The sequence below is a fragment of the Rana temporaria genome, chromosome 2, assembly GCF_905171775.1.
Source record: "Rana temporaria chromosome 2, aRanTem1.1, whole genome shotgun sequence".
Taxonomy (NCBI): Eukaryota; Metazoa; Chordata; class Amphibia; order Anura; family Ranidae; genus Rana; species Rana temporaria.
Window position 1 is genome coordinate 268,745,807 of NC_053490.1, and position 17,393 is coordinate 268,763,199.

The 17,393-nt window shown below is 42.7% G+C and overlaps 1 protein-coding gene across 1 annotated transcript in view; it reads right to left on the reverse strand.

The window, feature by feature from the left end:
- BRIP1 (BRCA1 interacting helicase 1) overlaps window positions 1–17,393 on the reverse strand; it is a 386,982-nt gene that overhangs the window by 259,720 nt on the left and 109,869 nt on the right. The gene's annotated exons all lie outside the window — the stretch shown is intronic.

Here is a 17,393-nt window from a genome sequence, read left to right on the forward strand (position 1 = left end):
CATAGCTTGCACCGGTAAAAACCATTCATTTTGCTAATACCCTGGTACAGGAAATCCTAGAACAGGAAAACTGTACTTCTAAATCATTCACCTACACCAGAATTCAGTATTCATCTTGTCTTGGCTCCAAAGCACTGGTTACTATGCGCCGCTTATATTCTAGAACAGAGAATCTGTTAGCAGATGCCCCGTCAAGTGACTGCATTTTGCAGAAGGACATTCAGCTAAGTTTAAGAGCTTTTTACAAGGCATGCCAGAAATACAGCCCAGAACATCTTTGTGTTGAAATGTCTTAGGGGCTCTATAAAGGTCCTATAAACATTTTAGGACTCCCAAATCAGTGAAGGAAATGCAAGGATGCTTTAACAGTCTAGTGGGACTGAAGCCATGTTTTTGTACAATATATACTGTATTTGCTGGGCTCAGGAAAAATAAAAAGCAGGTCTAGGTATGTTGTTTTAAACTAAGCAGAATATTTAACTCTTTGAAAACTCACTGGTTCTTTTAAGGACATGCACTAGAAGTCCAATAATGTTTGCAAAATCTATATTAAAGTCGCCCTGTTGCTCAGAAAACAAAATTGACAAAGACCCATTATGTAAAAAAAATAAATAAATTAAAGTGAAGCTCCGCCGAAAAAAATATATATTAAAAGTCAGCAGCTACAAATACTGTAGCTGCTGGCTTTTAATATATATACACTTACCTGTCCAGGGCGCCCGCAATGTCGGCACCCAAAGCCGATCTGTCCCTCGGCTCTCTGGTGGAGGCGCCGCCATCTTCGGTAAGGGAATCAGGAAGTGAAGCGGCTTCACTTCCTGGTTCCCTAATGCGCATGTGTGAGTCACGCTGCGCAATTTCACTGGTCCCTGCGCGTCTCCCAGAACACAGCAGGGGGGAACAGAGAAGGGGCCGGACATGGCGTAGATCACCACAGAGCCTGTAGCGATCAATGCCCGCAAGTGGGAGAAAATACCTGGTTTACACAGATATCTGCTCCGCCCTCCCCCTGAAAGGTGCCAAATGTGACAGCGGAGGAGGGGAGGAATCTGAAAAGCAGAAGTTCCATTTTTGGGTGGAACTCCGCTTTAAAGCGTTTGTTAACCCCCCCCCCCCCAAAAAAAAAAAAGATTACACAGCACAAACTGTAAAAAAAAAGTGAATCTGCCACTTCCTGTATGCCCTCTCTAAACAGACCACGATAACCAGGGCTGTTCTGCCCTAATCACTGTGGTCAAAGTGCGTCCCTCCATCAGATGCTGCCTGCTCTCTTCTTTGCTCTCATCTGTCCCCGCCTCACCCCCTCCCTCCTGCCTGTCATCTGCCTCTGTCTGTCCCTGGCCCGCCGCTATTATTGTAAAAATAAAAATGTAACTTTGTCACTGCCAGCCACTCTATTAGAAGCTGGTATAGCACACTGTGTATGTGGTTTTTAAAAACGAGGGTCCTAAATACCAAATTTTCAGCTGTCTTCAGGCCGGCCGCTTGACAGCTCCGATGGATGGCTTCTGTGGAGAAGATGAGTGGCCATGTGATCTCCCTGCCGACATCAGAGGGAGATCACGGCCCCTCCCGCAGAAGCCAGCCATCAGAGCTGAAAAGCGGGCGCTAGTCATGTGACCAGCCTGAAGACAACTGAAATTCGGTATTTAGAACAATCATTTTTAAAAACAACATACACAGTGCGCTATGCCAGCCGCTAAAAAAAGGGGTTGGCCTAGTCTTATACAAATGCACACACTTTAATTCAGCCATATATAAAAGAGTGTTTTTTTTCCCTGGTTGCCGGGAAGAAAATCACTTAATTCCCCCATCAACATGGTCAGTTTTCATGGGAGAATCCCTCCCGTGGCGATATTGTGTTCTTTCAGGATGGGGGAGGGCGGCAGCGGGGAGCAGTCCCTGCCGGGAGAACAAAGCGTGACTATTGCTATAGCCACTGGCAATAATAAAATGAAAAGTCTGACGAAATGGTTGCACTCAAGTTAATCAACTGATTAACTTGGGTACAATGAGCCTGCCCATACATGGTTTGAATCTCGGCCCTTGCCGAACTAGCGAAAATTTTAACCATCTATGCCTGGCTTTAATCTTCCGAAAGGCAGTGCAAATAATCCTAAAACTGGGTACACATCGGCCACATGTCAGACAACAGCCGGCTCAAAAAAACATGAGCTGACATTCGGCCCGAGTGTATGTCAGTCTGTCTGACAAAAGCCAGCAGTTTGGCCAGCTTCTGTCGGACGAGTATGCTGGAAAACCAGCTTCCGACTGACTCCCGATCAACCACAGGGTTGAAAAAAAAAAAAAGGAATAGTGTGTACCCGGCTGTGCAGAGCCATAGGCACTGCTATTATCTGACACAAGTTTAACGGTTTCTTATCTGAAAATCTGAACAATAACAGCATTTCCAGTTGCACATGGTGACAATGCTAAAGCCTCGCACACACATAACAGAATGTCGGGAGACATTTGCCGGTTCAAAAAAAAATGGCCGACATTCTGCCCGTGTGTATGTTGGTCTGTCTGACAGACACTGGCCGCATGAAGAAAAACTGTTCATGTGTAGTGTACCCAGCTTAAGACACTGCCTCACAATTATGAGCAGAGCTGTCAGCCTGCCAAGCAAGTTACCTATCTGATAAGAGCCGGTTCACACAGGGGATCCGACTTGAAGTTGCCCCAAGTCGTGTAATTGAGAAAATCAATGGAAGTGAATGGAGCCGTCTTAATACACACTACTGAAGTCACTCCGACTTCAGAAAAGGTTCCTGTACTACTTCAATCCGACCTGAGGCAACTTCCATTGAAATCAATGGGTACAAGTTGCCCACAAAAGTCTGATCACTGTCTTAACTGAAGCAACTTTGCAGGAAGAGAACATACATTTCTCAGGCAAACCCCTCCCTCCCCCAGAGCTGATTGTTGTTTGATTGGCCACTGCAAAGCCTCCTTTCCTGGAGGCGACTTGAAGTTGCCTTGTACTGTCCTGGAGGCAACTTGAAGTTGCCTTGTAAGTTGCCTGATGATTCATACTCAAGTCGTGTCCAAGTTGCCTCCCAAAGTCGTGCTGGAAATCGTGTTGCCCCTGTGTGAACCGGCTCAAAAAAATTAGAGGCTGCCCAATGGCAAACTGAGGAGAGTGCACACAGCAGGCCAACTTCACTGCTGCTAATGGAGAGGCAGTAGCTTAGCGCTGGCAACCTACAGGAGGGAGTGCTTTTACTGGCATGATCTCCAGATACAAAACTTTGTAAACGATATGGAAAAAAAACTATTTGCTTAAGAAAATTGAATACCATGAGGCATCATGCCAAACTTACTGAAAAAAAAAATGATTTGGGGTTTACATATACTTTAAGCATGGGGATTTTTGGACCTTGAACTGTTAACTACTTCTGTTACAGAAGCACTGATGGTAGGTTCAGTCACCTACATTTGCTTCATAGTCTGGCTGAGAAGTCTCTTCAACTATGTTGCTGACACTGCCCACCTGCTGCTGAAAACACAAGGGGGATCTTACCTTTTCTGTATCTTCTACCAATATTTTCCAGTAAAAATAATTAAAGCCAGTGGGTAATTCAACTCACCAACCCATAACTCAGATTGCTTCTGGGCAGACTTTGAGCATACAATGCAAGATAACATACATTTCTGAACTGGCCATGTACATACCGATTTGACACACACAAACTGCATTAACTTTATTTCAAGTGTTACATTGATCAGACAGTTCAGGAACCATTTTACAGGGTTACAAAAACCACACTTGAACACTGGCACCTTAGTGGAAAAGGCAGTACTATCTGGCAGCTTACTCTGCATAAGCAAGTATGGCAGTAAAAGAAAAGACCTTCTGGTTTTTCCATTATGGAAAGAAGCAACAAATCCCAAGTGGACTGTAAAATAAATTCCTATCATGTTGTTCTTGGACTCCAGTCCCCTTTCCCATAAGATACGGAACAACTGAACAATGTCTTTGCTGTGCCTCGACTTGCAGACCATTATCACATCTTTTACAGATTGCTTCTGTTTACTTTTATTGTATTCAATGTGTCCATGTATTTATCTAGCCAACTCGCCTACAAAAAAAAAAACCTTTGGCCCCAACAGTTTCCATGGCTGATATCTTAATTTTGCATAAAAACAATATGGTAGCATACTTACCATCAACTGAACTTAAGGGGCCACTAGCTCACCTACTAACAATTGAACGTAGGGGACCACTATGCAGTGAACAGCACTGAAATGACTAATCCGGAGGATAGGCATGTGACAAGGTCTGACAAACTCCAAACTGAATGAAGAGAATGGGGAAGTTGTACTGGACAAAGTTCCACCCTAATTTCTCTGAAATTCAGTTAGAAACAAACAAAAAAAAGTCAAATTTAAAGCTTACGTTTGTGGTGAAGTGACACCTTTCATATAGCGTCTCACTAGAACAGGCCAATTAAAGGAGAAGTACATGCAAAGCTTGTTCTGCACTCCTGTGACTAAAGCAAACTGTGGGCTGATGTCACAGATCTGGTCTGAAAAGATCAGGATTCAGAGCTTAAACCAGCCGCCCCCTTCACAGCCCAGCGTTCCAGTGAGCACTGGAGGGGCAAAGCAAAAAAGAGGGACTTACCATCACTGCTGTCTGCTCAGAGCGGCAGGAAAAGCTGAGCGATCAGCGGTGTTTGAGCGCTCAGTGCCCATCCGGCTGCGGTCTCACTGGCTAACTTACATGCCAATTACCCGGTCCCTGCCGATCATCGAAGCAAGAGACAGGAGAGAGATCTGCATTGTAAACCACACAGATATCTCTGATAGTGGGGGTGTGCCGGTTTTTGTCTTCAGGGAGACAAAAACCAGCAGATCCCTTAGTAAAACAGTACACAGTGCAGTTACATTACACTCCCTAGGCACACAGTCAACCCTTCAATGCCCCAAATGTTAGCCTCTTCCTACCCAGTGTCATTAGTACAGTGACAGTGCATTTTATTAGCAATAATCACTATATTAAAAGTCACGGTGATGTCAGTTAGCCAGTGTCAGAATGCTTGCCATACTATCACAGACCCACTATAAAAGTCACTGATCACCACCATTTCTAGTATTAAAAAAAAAAAAAAATCCAGTATATATATCGTTATTTGAAGACGCTATAATACACAAATTACTCTGGGAGGGCGTACATTGACGTCCCCCCAGAGTCGCGCTCCCACGTGCCCCCCTCAAATGACGGACAGATCACTTGTAAACAAACCAGCGTCATGTCCGGTCCCTCTCTGTACAGTGCGAGGGAAGAGGGAGAGAGAGAACGGTTGCAGCAGCACTGTGGGCTGGATCTGTAATGCCCACAGAGCTGCTTTGTGCCCATTCCAGCCATCCCTCCATACCCAGCCATGTGTGTACCCAGCCATCCCTCTATCCATGCTCAGCCATCCGTCATACTCATCCTACCATCCATGCTCAGCCATTCACACTGAGTAATATTCATCCATCCATCCATCCATGCTCAGCAATCCATACTCCGCAATACTCATCTATCCATCCTCAGGCATCCTATCCACCCCCAGCCATACTCAGCAGTACCCAGCTATACCCGGCAATACCCAGCCTTACTCTGCCATACTCAGCCATCCACATTTATGGCTCAGCCATGCTCATCCATCTCCATTCATGCTCATCCATGCCACATCAGTTCTCATCCATGGCACTACAGCGCCTCACAAAAGTGTAATAGGTAGTCAAATTAGATCTGAGAAATGTATGCCCCCAGAACACCTTATGGTGCTCCCTGCATGTTGGACCTCTGCATGTGGCCAAGATGTGTAAAAGTCTCACACGTGGTATCGCCATACTCAGTAGGAATAGCAGAATGTGTTTTGGGGTGTAATTTGTGCTATGCATATACTGTGTGTGGGAAATAACCTGATATTATGACAATTTTGTGGACAAAAAAAAAAAGAAAAATCTTGATTTTGCAAAGAATTGAGGAAAAAATTACATCTTCAAAAAACTCACAATGCCTCTCACTAAATACCTTGGAATGTCTGCTTTCCAAAAAGGGGTAATTTGGGGGGTATTTGTGCTGTCCTGGCTTGTTAGAGTCTCAGTATTTCAGGTGTGATCAATTTTCAGAGATTGGCACCATAGTTTGTGGACTCTATAACTTTCACAAAGACCAAATAATATACACTGATTTGGGTTATTTTTACCAAAGATATATATAGCAGTATAAATTTGACAAAATGTATCAAGAAAAATTACTAATTTACAAAAGTTTATAACAGAAAAAGGACAAAAATCGCATGGGTACAGTGTTGCATGAGAGAGTCTGGTTTGGAAGGGGGTTTAAGTGCCCAGTGGTCAAGTGGTTAATATACACATATTCTGATTTTTTTTTTTAAACCAAAGACATGTAGTAGAATACATTTTGCCCTATATTTATGAAGAAATGTTATAAAAAAAATTGGGTTATGTTTTATAGCAAAAAGTTAAAATATTGTTTTTTTTTTCCAAAATTTTATGTTTTTTTATAGTACAAAAAACAAAAACCCAGTGGTGACCAAATACGACCAAAAGAATTTCTATGAAAAAAAATTATTTATATTTCATTTGTGTACAGTGTTGCACAATTGTCAGTTAAAGTAGCAGAGTTGTTTTTAGTTAAACAAAACGGTCTCTTTGCTTTGAATCTAGGAGCCAGCTAAAAAAGTTAATTTGTCAAGCCCTGCAATATTGCATCCATCTAAGTAAGATTTTGAAAAGAAAAAGAAACCCACACTTCTCTTTTAGGACATATTAACACTTAGCATATTAACACTTAGCAGGTCAAACGCCTATGCTACGACTGATCGATTTTGTGCTCGATTTCTATCAAATTGTAATTTCATTTTGATCAATAATATGTTGGCTTGTAAAACATTGTCATCTGTACACTCAAGAAGGGAAGTGGGCGGGGGGATTTGTGACAGCGACAACTTTTAAAAATCCTGAGTTGTCATCATCCTAAATTGGAAAATCTAAAAAACAGGGAAAAAAAGACGGCGCCCAGGAATACACATTAGGCAGATAATTGTAAAAATAAAAACATCAATATTCATTAATCACAAAATATATATATATATATATATAAAAAAAAAAAATTCTATTGACCTCAGTATAGCGGCCTCAATTGATCCATTACACAGCAAAATGAAAAAATTAAACAAAACAAGAAAAACTCCTGCCTGGGACTTAATGAGGGGCTATAACACTGATCGCTTATTAATAACAATAGCTTGAAAGGCTAAGTCTCCATTCACATCTAGGCGACAAAACGCCGGACGCTTGTGCCGCTAGAGGGGGAAATTCCCATTGCTGTCTATGGAGATGGTTTACATCTCATAGACGCCGTACGCCTGTCGCCTGAAAAAAAGTCCCGGACCCTTTTTTTCAGGCAACATTGGCGTTCGCCCATTGACAGCAATGGGAAGAATTTGAAAAAAAAAAAAAGATACACTATCCGCGGCAAAATACGCCGCGTACGCGGCGTTGCTTGTCGCGGAGATGTGAATGGAGCCTAAAGCTTCAAGTACATTTGAGGTTGTTTAACTTCTCCTGAGCGACTTAACTTGACAGCTAGAAACCGGCGTCTAAAAACGTCTGTTTAGCCACGTTTACATGCCGCATTAGCTGCGTTTGCGTGGAGAAGCGTTTGTAAAAAAATATATATTTCTTTTTTGTTAAAATGGAAATGTCTGTAAACGAAACGCTGCTAAACGCAAGTTACAGCATTTAGCAGCATTTACAAACTGTTACAGGCATTTGGCATTTCAAATTCCTCTGAACATCCGTCTGAACACTTTTGCGTTCCAAAAAAAATGCTTCTAAACTAACCTGCCTAGAAACAAATATAAATGACCCTGTGTACATGTACTGATAAGATAAGATAACAGAGGAGAGTTCAGGGACAGCTGAAAAAAACACCCAACTGCTCCTAAATGTCCGTTTACCAGCAGCAGTGTACATGAGGCCTAATAAGACCAAATGCATAAACACTTCCTGTAATGTCACTGTCCTACCTACCTAGTCTGAAAAAAAAATATATACCCAAAGAGACAGGCTTGCTGTCTTTTACATTCATGTGGTGTGCACACACCTCTTGCTGGAGCATACACCAGACGTAATGACACGTAATGCGCGTCCCTGTTTATGCAACCATGCATGTACAATAGAAAAGCCTACTGCATGTGCCAGACGACATGGCCATTGTAACTAGGCTGCAATGGACTACCATTACATGGCCGCGAATGACTGCCTTACAACCCATACATTGCTACATTACAAATATCCCAGTGGGCCCAAAATTAAACAAACTTGAAAGCGCAATGCTCCTATGTATGTGTGTTAAGGTAACTGCTCACCATGCAACTCCAGAGCGAAATGCATAGACACAAAACAGCTAGGTAAAACAAAGGAATAAATAAAAATACAATATATAGAAAACTTCAAACAAAAAGAAAACCATTTTTTTTTAATTTGTTATTAGGTATAGTATCTCACAAAAGTGAGCACATCCCTCACATTTTTGTAAATATTTTATTATATCTTTTCATGTGACAACACTGAAGAAATTACACTTTGCTAAAATGTAAAGTAGTGAGTGTACAGCTTGTATAACAGTGTAAATTTGCTGTCCCCTCAAAATAACTCAACACACATTAATGTCTAAACCGCTGGCAAAAAAAGTGAGTACACCCCTGAGTGAAAATGTCCAAATTGGGCCCAATTACCTATTTCCCTCCCCGGTGTCATGTGACTCAAGGTCTCAGGTGTGAATGGGTGCAGGTGTGTTAAATTTGAAAATGTCCAAATTAGGCCCAAAGTGGCAATATTTTGTGTGACTACCATTATTTTCCAGCCCTGCCTTAAAACCTTTTGAGGATGGAGTTCACCAGAGCTTCAAAGGTTGCCACTGGAGTCCTCTTCCACTCCTCCATGATGACATCACGGAGCTGGTGTTTGTTAGAGACCTTGCGCTCCTCCACCTTCCTTTTGAGGATGCCACACAGATGCTCAATAGGGTTTAGGTCTGGAGACATGCTTGGCCAGTCCATCACCATTACCCTCATCTTCTTTAGCAAGGCAGTGGTTGTCTAGGAGGTGTGTTTGGGGTCATTATGTTGGAATACTGCCCTGCGGCCCAATCTCTGAAGGGTGGGGATCATGCTCTGCTTCAGAATATTGGCATTCATGGTTCCCTCAATGAACTGTAGCTCCCCAGTGCCGGCAGAACTCATGCAGACCCAGGCCATGACACTCCCGCAACCATGCTTGACTGTAGGCAAGACACACTTGTCTTTGTACAAAGGCAACAGTAACTCAAATAACCAATTGTTACAACCAAGGTATGCAGAATACCATCTCTGAATGCACAACACATTGAACTTTGAAGATGATGGGCTACGGCAGCAGAAGACCACACTGGGTGCCACAAATTGAAACATAGATGATTGGAAACACGTTGCCTGTTCTGAGGAGTCTCGATTTCAGCTGTGACATTCAGATGGTAGGGTAAAAATGTTAGGTAAACATGAAAGCGTGGATCCATCAACAGTTGAGGCTGGTGGAGTAATGGTGTGAGGGGATTTTTCCCTGGTACACTTTGGGCCCCTTAGTACTAACTGAGCTTCATTTAAATGCCACAGCCTACCTGAGTATTGTTGCTGATCATGTCTATCCCTATATGACTACAGTGTACCCATCTTCTGATGGCTATTTCCAGCAGGAAAATGCACCATGTCACAAAGCTCTAATCATCTCACCACTGGTTTATTGAACATGACAATGAGTTCACTGTACTACAATGGCCCCCACAGTCACCAATTCAATAGAGTACATTTGGGATGTGGTGGAACGTAGAGCTGCACGATTAATCGCGAAAAGATTGCCATCTCGATTCACCGATTTTCGAGTGCGGCCATAGGAAAGTCCCCAGCTTCGGCCTAGTTTCGGAGCAGCGGCCATCTTGGTACACCCGGCAGCGGCTGTCTCGTCAGGAAGTGACTTTCATCGCCACCATCTTGCTCCACCCCACAGTCCTGCACAGTAATGTTAGTGAGAAAGGGGCAAGCGGACATCTTGTTACACCCAAGGGAGTTTTAACATTCACAGTTATTTTAAACACAAAACAGAGCTTATGTGCTTAAATACAGTATATGTAAAATTTTAAAAGCAGCAGCAGCAAACCTTACATGCTTGCTAATGTGACAGAACACCTCTGATTTTCACATTTAGTTAATTGTTCTTTCACATTAGCAAGCATGTAAGGTCAGCAGGTTTGCTGCGGCTTTTAAAATTTAACATGTAAACTAAACATGTAACATGTAAACTTATACATAACATATACTGTATTTAACCACATAAGCTCCATTTTGTGTTGAAAATAACTTTAAATAAATACATTTTTGAGAATTGTGATCTTCATTTTATGCAAAAGAATTGCGATTCTCATTTTTCCCAGAATCGTGCAGCTCTAGTGGAACGGTAGATTCACATCATGGATGTGCAGCCGACAAATCTGCAGCAATTGCGTGATGCCATCATGTCAATATGGACCAAATCTTGAGGAATATTTCCAACACCTTGTTGAATCTATGCCACAACGAATTAAGGCAGTTTGGAAGGCAAAGGGGGGTCCAACCTGGTACTAGCAAGGTGGCCAGTGAGTGTATATATTTTAACCACTTAACGACAGCCCACTGTATATATACGTCCTATTTTTAAAGCTGAATATCTCGGTAACGGCAGCAGCTGCTGCCAGAACCGGGATATCCACCTTTACAGTGGGCTGCCGTGTAAACGATAACGGCGGTCTCCGCGGCGGATTCGCCGCGAGATCGCCGTTATCGGTGACGGGAGAGGGGGCCCCCCCCTCCCGCCGCTTTTCCACGCCCTCCGCCGCTTACCGGAGCCGTCGGTAGCGGCGGAGGAGATCGGATGTTGCCGCCTGGAGTGAGGACTGTAGTGAGGGCAAGATGGCCCCCACCCGTCCTCATAGCTCTGCTGGGCGGAAGTGACGTCAAAACGTCAGTCCCGCCCAGCCTCTTAAAGAGACAATTTTTTTGTTGTCATTTTTTTAAATAAAAAATTTTCCTTTTTTTTTTTTTTTTCTTGCATTGAAGCCTAAATATGAGATCTGAGGTCTTTTTGACACCAGATCTCATATTTAAGAGGACCTGTCATGCTTTTTTATATTACAAGGGATGTTTACATTCCTTATAATAGGAATAAAAGTGATAATTTTATTATTATTTTTTTTTTCAGTGTTAAAAATTCTAAAATAAATAAAAATAAATGCGAAAAGCAAAAAAAATATTTTTTAAAGCGCCCCGTCCCGACGAGCTCGCGCGTAGAAGCATACGCGAGTAGCGCCGACATATGAAAACGGTATTCAAACCACACAAGTGAGGTATCGCCGCGATCGTTAGAGCGAGAGCAATAATTATAGCCCTAGAGCTACTCTGTAGCTCAAAAAATGCAACCTATAGAATTTTTTAAACGTCGCCTATCAAGATTTTTAAGGGTAAAAGTTTGACGCCATGCCACGAGCAGGCGCAATTTTAAAGCGTGACATGTTGGGTATCATTTTACTCTGCGTAACATTATCTTTCACAATATATAAAAAAATTGGGCCAAATTTATTGTTGTCTTATTTTTTAATTCAAAAAGTAAATTTTTTCCAAAAAAAGTGCGCTTGTAAGACCGCTGCGAAAATACGGTGTGACAAAAAGTATTGCGATGACCGCCATTTTATTCTCTAGGGTGTTAGAAAAAAATATATATATAATTTTTGGGGGTTTTAAGTAATTTTCTAGCAAAAAAAAACAGTTTTAGTCTTGTAAATCCCGAATCTGAAAAACAGGCTCGGGGCTTAAGTGGTTAAAGGTCAACTACAATGAAAGCCGAATTTACTACCGTTTCAATTTTTATTGTTTTTCTTTTTACATTTTCATAAAATAGAATGAACAAGTATTCAGTTTACACTTTGCACAATAAACAAGTAAAAGAGAGCAGAACGGGAATGTCTCAAGTAACCGCATACTGTAATTCAGTCAGCAAGACAACAACACTAAAAGATATATAGTATAAACAGAAATATCACAGTCAATCCCAGGGGAGTTTGTCCTTTATCGATGCAAGATACCACAATCAATTACATTGGTTATTTTGGTCCACTGTGAAAGTAATATCCCACCATCCTCTCAGCACATGTACTGCTGTATCCAGGCTCCAACACAAAACAATTCTTGATCATCTTTTAAGTGTTTTTTCTAGTGTGTATTCCTTCTGTTCACTTTCACTGTTATTCAGCGATCTGTTCCCTCTCTGCTAGCCATCTGCACTTCCATTCATGACATGACTGATACGAACCGTAGAAAGCTCATCACTCATCTGTGTAACACAACCTTAGGGAACAGTTGTTGACTCCGTTATCACATATTATCAAGCTTTACTAGCTTTTATCAGTGCATCACCTCACTTGATTAACATAGAAGCTCTGAAGTCAGACACCTAAGCTGACAATTTAATTACCCGTCATTAAGCATACATGTTATCCTAAGATCTTGCGATCACTATAGATAAACAATAGACTTCATTTGTAACCTGCAACTGAAGCTCTTCCAAAGGTTCTAGGAGCATCAAAAGAACAACAGTGTCAATGTATTTATTTTACACATTTTTATAGTGCCGACACTGCAGAGTATTATGGAAAACACTAAAGCCAGTTATTTTAGGCACTGTCTCTGTAAGGCAGCTAACTATACAGAGCAGGGATATTTTTGGGGAAAACAATGATTTACATCACATGGGTATTTACAGATAAGGCAAAATGCCTAAAAATTGCCCCAACATTGTATACAAGCCAGTGGGTGGATGAAACCTGCTTTTAGTTACAGAAAGCCATAGGTTTTCATTTTACACCATTACAACTTTCTAGCTGCCAACCTAGTAACTCCCAATGACATCATTGGTTTATAAGGACGATGTCAGTTGCTTGTCATACAGCCAGCCACCATGTCCAGAAGAGTGTACACCCCAGAAGAAGCATACCAAATGTTAACCCAAACCAATGAGAGCAGCGGGGAGCTCTCACCGCCCCAGTACAGTTTTGATTCCAGTTCCGATTCTGGTTCGCAATACGAGCCCCCCAAAAGCAGTACATCTGAATCGAAGGAGGAAGTAGTCCGTAGTCCATCCAAAAAGAAGATGGTCTGAACTCCATGCAGCTACCAGCAGCGCCAGACACCCCAATGGCCAATCAGCAAATGCCAACGGCGCTAGACCCCAGGAGGATAGACCCAGTAAAAGCGCTGCTAGACCCATGGAGGAAAGGCCCAGTACAAGCGCTTCTAAACCCCAGGAGAAAAGGCCCAGTACAAGCTCTGAAATTCAATGCCAAAGGAGTAGGGCCCAAACCCATATTCCGGATGCCTTGGCCAACCCATTGTGGCTGCCTTCTAGCACAGGGTCAGCAACAATCCCCCCTTTCACAGCAAAGCCAGGTATATTTATTTTTCCCTGATGAGTTACTTCAAAGCATCATGGACCAAACAAATCTTTTTGTCCTTCATTACATACAAAACAACCCCAACTCACGCTATGTCCCCCTTTTTGAATGGAGACCCCTAAGAAATCAGGAGCTTAGATTGTTTTTAGGCCTTACGCTCAACATGGGGGTTACAAAAAAAATTAACTACATTCATATTGGTCTAAAAAGCCCATCATCCATATGCCAATTTTGGCATCTGCAATGCCCAGATCCCGCTATGACATGATCATGCAGTTCCTGCATTTCAGTGACAACTCACAGTGACAACTCACAGTGACCAATAGATTTTTTTAATTAAAGGTTTGCTGAACTTTACATCCCGGAAAAAAAAATCTCTGTGGACGAATCCCTGGTCCATTTCACAGGCCGGCTGGGAATCAAGCAGTATATTCCCAGTAAGAGGGCGAAATACAGCTTGAAGCTCAACAAGCTCTGTGAAAGCTCCTCTGGATATGTGAATGCCTTTCATGTGTACGAAGGCAAAGACTCCCAGCTCCAGCCCCCTGAGTGTCCAACGTATATGGGAATAAGCGGGAAAATTGTATGGGAGTTGGCATTCCCACTCCTCCAAAAGGGGTATCACATATACATGGACAACCCAACTACTACACCAGTTTGCCCCTTTTTCGCCACCTATTCCTGAATAAAACTGGAAAGGCTTCCCACAGTGTCTAGTTACCACAAGGCTACAAACGGGGGAATTGGCAAGCCTGAGGAACGAGGAAGTGTTGGCCGTGAAGTGGAAAGATAAGAAAGATGTTTACTATCCACAATGACACCTCGGTGGATCTTAGAGGAAGACGCGGGACCGTTCAAAAGCCTTGCTCCATCAACTTATAAGTTCATGGGAGGTGGATTTAAACCAGGGGTTGACAAATTTGCTTGGAATCTAGGAGCCAGCTAAAAAAGTTAGGAGCCAGAAAACGTGCCGCGTCCCGACGAGCTTGCGCGCAGAAGCGAACACATACGTGAGCAGCACCCGCATATGTAAATGGTGTTCAAACCACACATGTGAGGCATTGCCGCGATTGGTAGAGCGAGAGCAATATTTCTAGCCCTAGACCTCAAAATATGCAACCTGTAGAATTTTTTTAAACGTTGCCTATAGAGATTTTAAAGGGTAAAAGTTTGTCGCCATTCCACGAGCGGACGTAATTTTGAAGCGTGACATGTTGGGTATCAATTTACTCGGCGTAACATTATCTTTCATAATATAAAAAAAAAATGGGGATAACTTTACTATCGTCTTATTTTTTAATTAAAAAATGTGTAATTTTTTCCCAAAAAAATGCGCTTGTAAGACCGCTGCGCAAATACGGCGTGACAGAAAGTATTGCAACGATCGCCATTTTATTCTCTAGGGTATTAGGATAAAAAATATATATAATGTTTGGGGGTTCCAATTAGAGGGAAGAAGATGGTAGTGAAAATAGTGAAAAATTACATTAGAATTGCTGTTTAACTTGTAATGCTTAACTTGTAATACCAACGGCCACCACCAGATGGTGCCAGCTTACACATCTGGTGGTAATAACTTTTAATACCAACGGCTCACCACCAGATGGCGCCAAGTCGCCAGGACCCTATTTCTAGTCGCCATGGCGACCTGGCGCCCGGGATTTGTCGAGCCCTGATTTAAACGATCAAATGCTGCAGCCCTATCTTTCAACACGAAAGTTCCTCTTCTGGTACAAAAAAGTTGCAATATACTTCTTCCATATGGCCCTTTATCAGATTTATCAAAAATATTGCCACTGCCTTGATCTATCAGCAAGGCTCCACCCCAAAAAACATTCTCTCCGATTGTGTCAGCAGACTGCATAAGCGCCAATTTCCTGACAACATTCCACCATCAGCAACCGGAAGAAGACGCCAAAAAAAAAGTGTCGGGTGTGCAGCAAAAGAAGAGTTAGGAAAGACACCAGTTTCCATTGTCCCGACTGTCCGTCCCAACCTGGCCTTTGCATCAGAGAATGCTTCAAGCGATATCACACTCTCGAAAAACTATTAGCCCAGATTTCTAATAGACTGCCATTTCCCTGGTTTCAGTTTCTGTGCTGATTATTTCCCTGCTGCCTGAACTCAACTGACCCTGGCCTGTTTATCGACTATGCCTCTGCATTGTTTATCCGCTATGTTTCTGCCTTTCACGTGAACTGACCCTGGACTATTGACTATGCCTCTGCCTGCCGTTTGCATTGTTTATCCGCCATGTTTCTGCCCTTCACGTGAACTGACCCTGGACTGTACCAACTATGCCTCTGCCTACCGTCTATTTCTGCCTTTTACCTGCACTGACCTCGGCTTGTTGACCATGTTTTTGCCTGCCCCTTGGACTGATCTTTCACCCTGCTACACAGGGGTCTCACATATGTGAGGGGCTCCAGAATAGTGTTCTGAGTTGAGAAAAACAGTTTTTGGTTTTCTATGTTCCCAGAACAGGGTCTGGTTGCCTGGAGGCTTCAAAGCGATATGGATGGGAAAAGTCTCTACCCCTGCCCCCATTCTTTCCTGACCAAGGCCCTAAATTTGATGGTCCTGCCTGCTGCCTGAACCAATACTTTGGCTGCGCTAACCATATCTCTGCCTGCTGCCTGTACTATGGACAGTATTTATACCTGCTGCATGAATGATCCTTTCGCTGCTGCTGACCACATCCCTGACCAATTGCTCTCTGTGGACCACTGCACTACTAAAACCGCAGGTAATCTTTTGTTTACTCTTTGCTCAGAAAAATGTATTTTGGTTTGTAATTGGTATGTACAGTACATTTTATGGGAATATGAAGGGCAGGTTGGCAGTAACTTGTGTATAATTTATGCTCCTAGAACGCCTGGAGGTGCTACTTGGATGTTGGACCTCTGTATGTAAAAGTCTCAGGCCGCGTACACACGGTCGTTCCAAACCGATGATAATGGACCGAAGTACAGTTTCATCGGTCCAAACCGACCGTGTGTATGGCCCATCGGTCTGTTGTCCTTCGGTCCAAAATTTTAAAACATGCTTTAAAATCGAACCGATGGACCGCTGACCGATTGGTCCAAACTGATGGTTAGTACAGAAAAGCATTGGTTCAAAACCCGCGCATTATCCGAATCAAGTCGACGCATGCTTGGAAGCATTGAACTTCGTTTTTTCAGCACGTCGTGTGTTTTACGTCACCGCGTTTTGACCCGATCGGTTTATGGAATGATGGTGTGTACGCACATCAGACCGTCAGGCCACTTCAGCGGTGAACCGATGGAAACGGCCCGTCGGACCATTCTCATCGGTTTGGATCGAATGTGTGTACGCGGCCTCACACATGTGGTATCGCCATACTCAGGAGTAGCAGAATGTATTTTTGGGTGTTATTTTTGCTATGTCCATGCTGTGTGTTAGAAATATCTTATAAATGGACAACTTTGTGTAAAAAAAATGCGTTTTCATTTTTTTTCCACATTTTTCAAAAACGTCTGGAAAAAAATTAACCGTTCAAAAGACTCATTATGCCTCATAGATTATACGTTGGGGTGTTAGCTTTCCAAAATTGGGTCATTTTGTGGGCGGTTCCATTGTCCTGTCAAAAGTGTGATAGGTTGTCATCTAATGAGATGTGTGATTTCTGCTCCTAGAACGCCTGGAGGTGCTACTTACATGTTCGGCCTCTGTATGTGGCCAGGCTGTGTAAAAGTCTCACACACGTGGTATCACTATACTCAGGAAGAGCAGAATGTATTTTGGGGTGTCATTGTAAGTATGCATGTGCTGTGTGAGAGAACTAACTTATTATGACAATTTTGTGTAAAAAAAAAAAAATCTTAATTTTCCC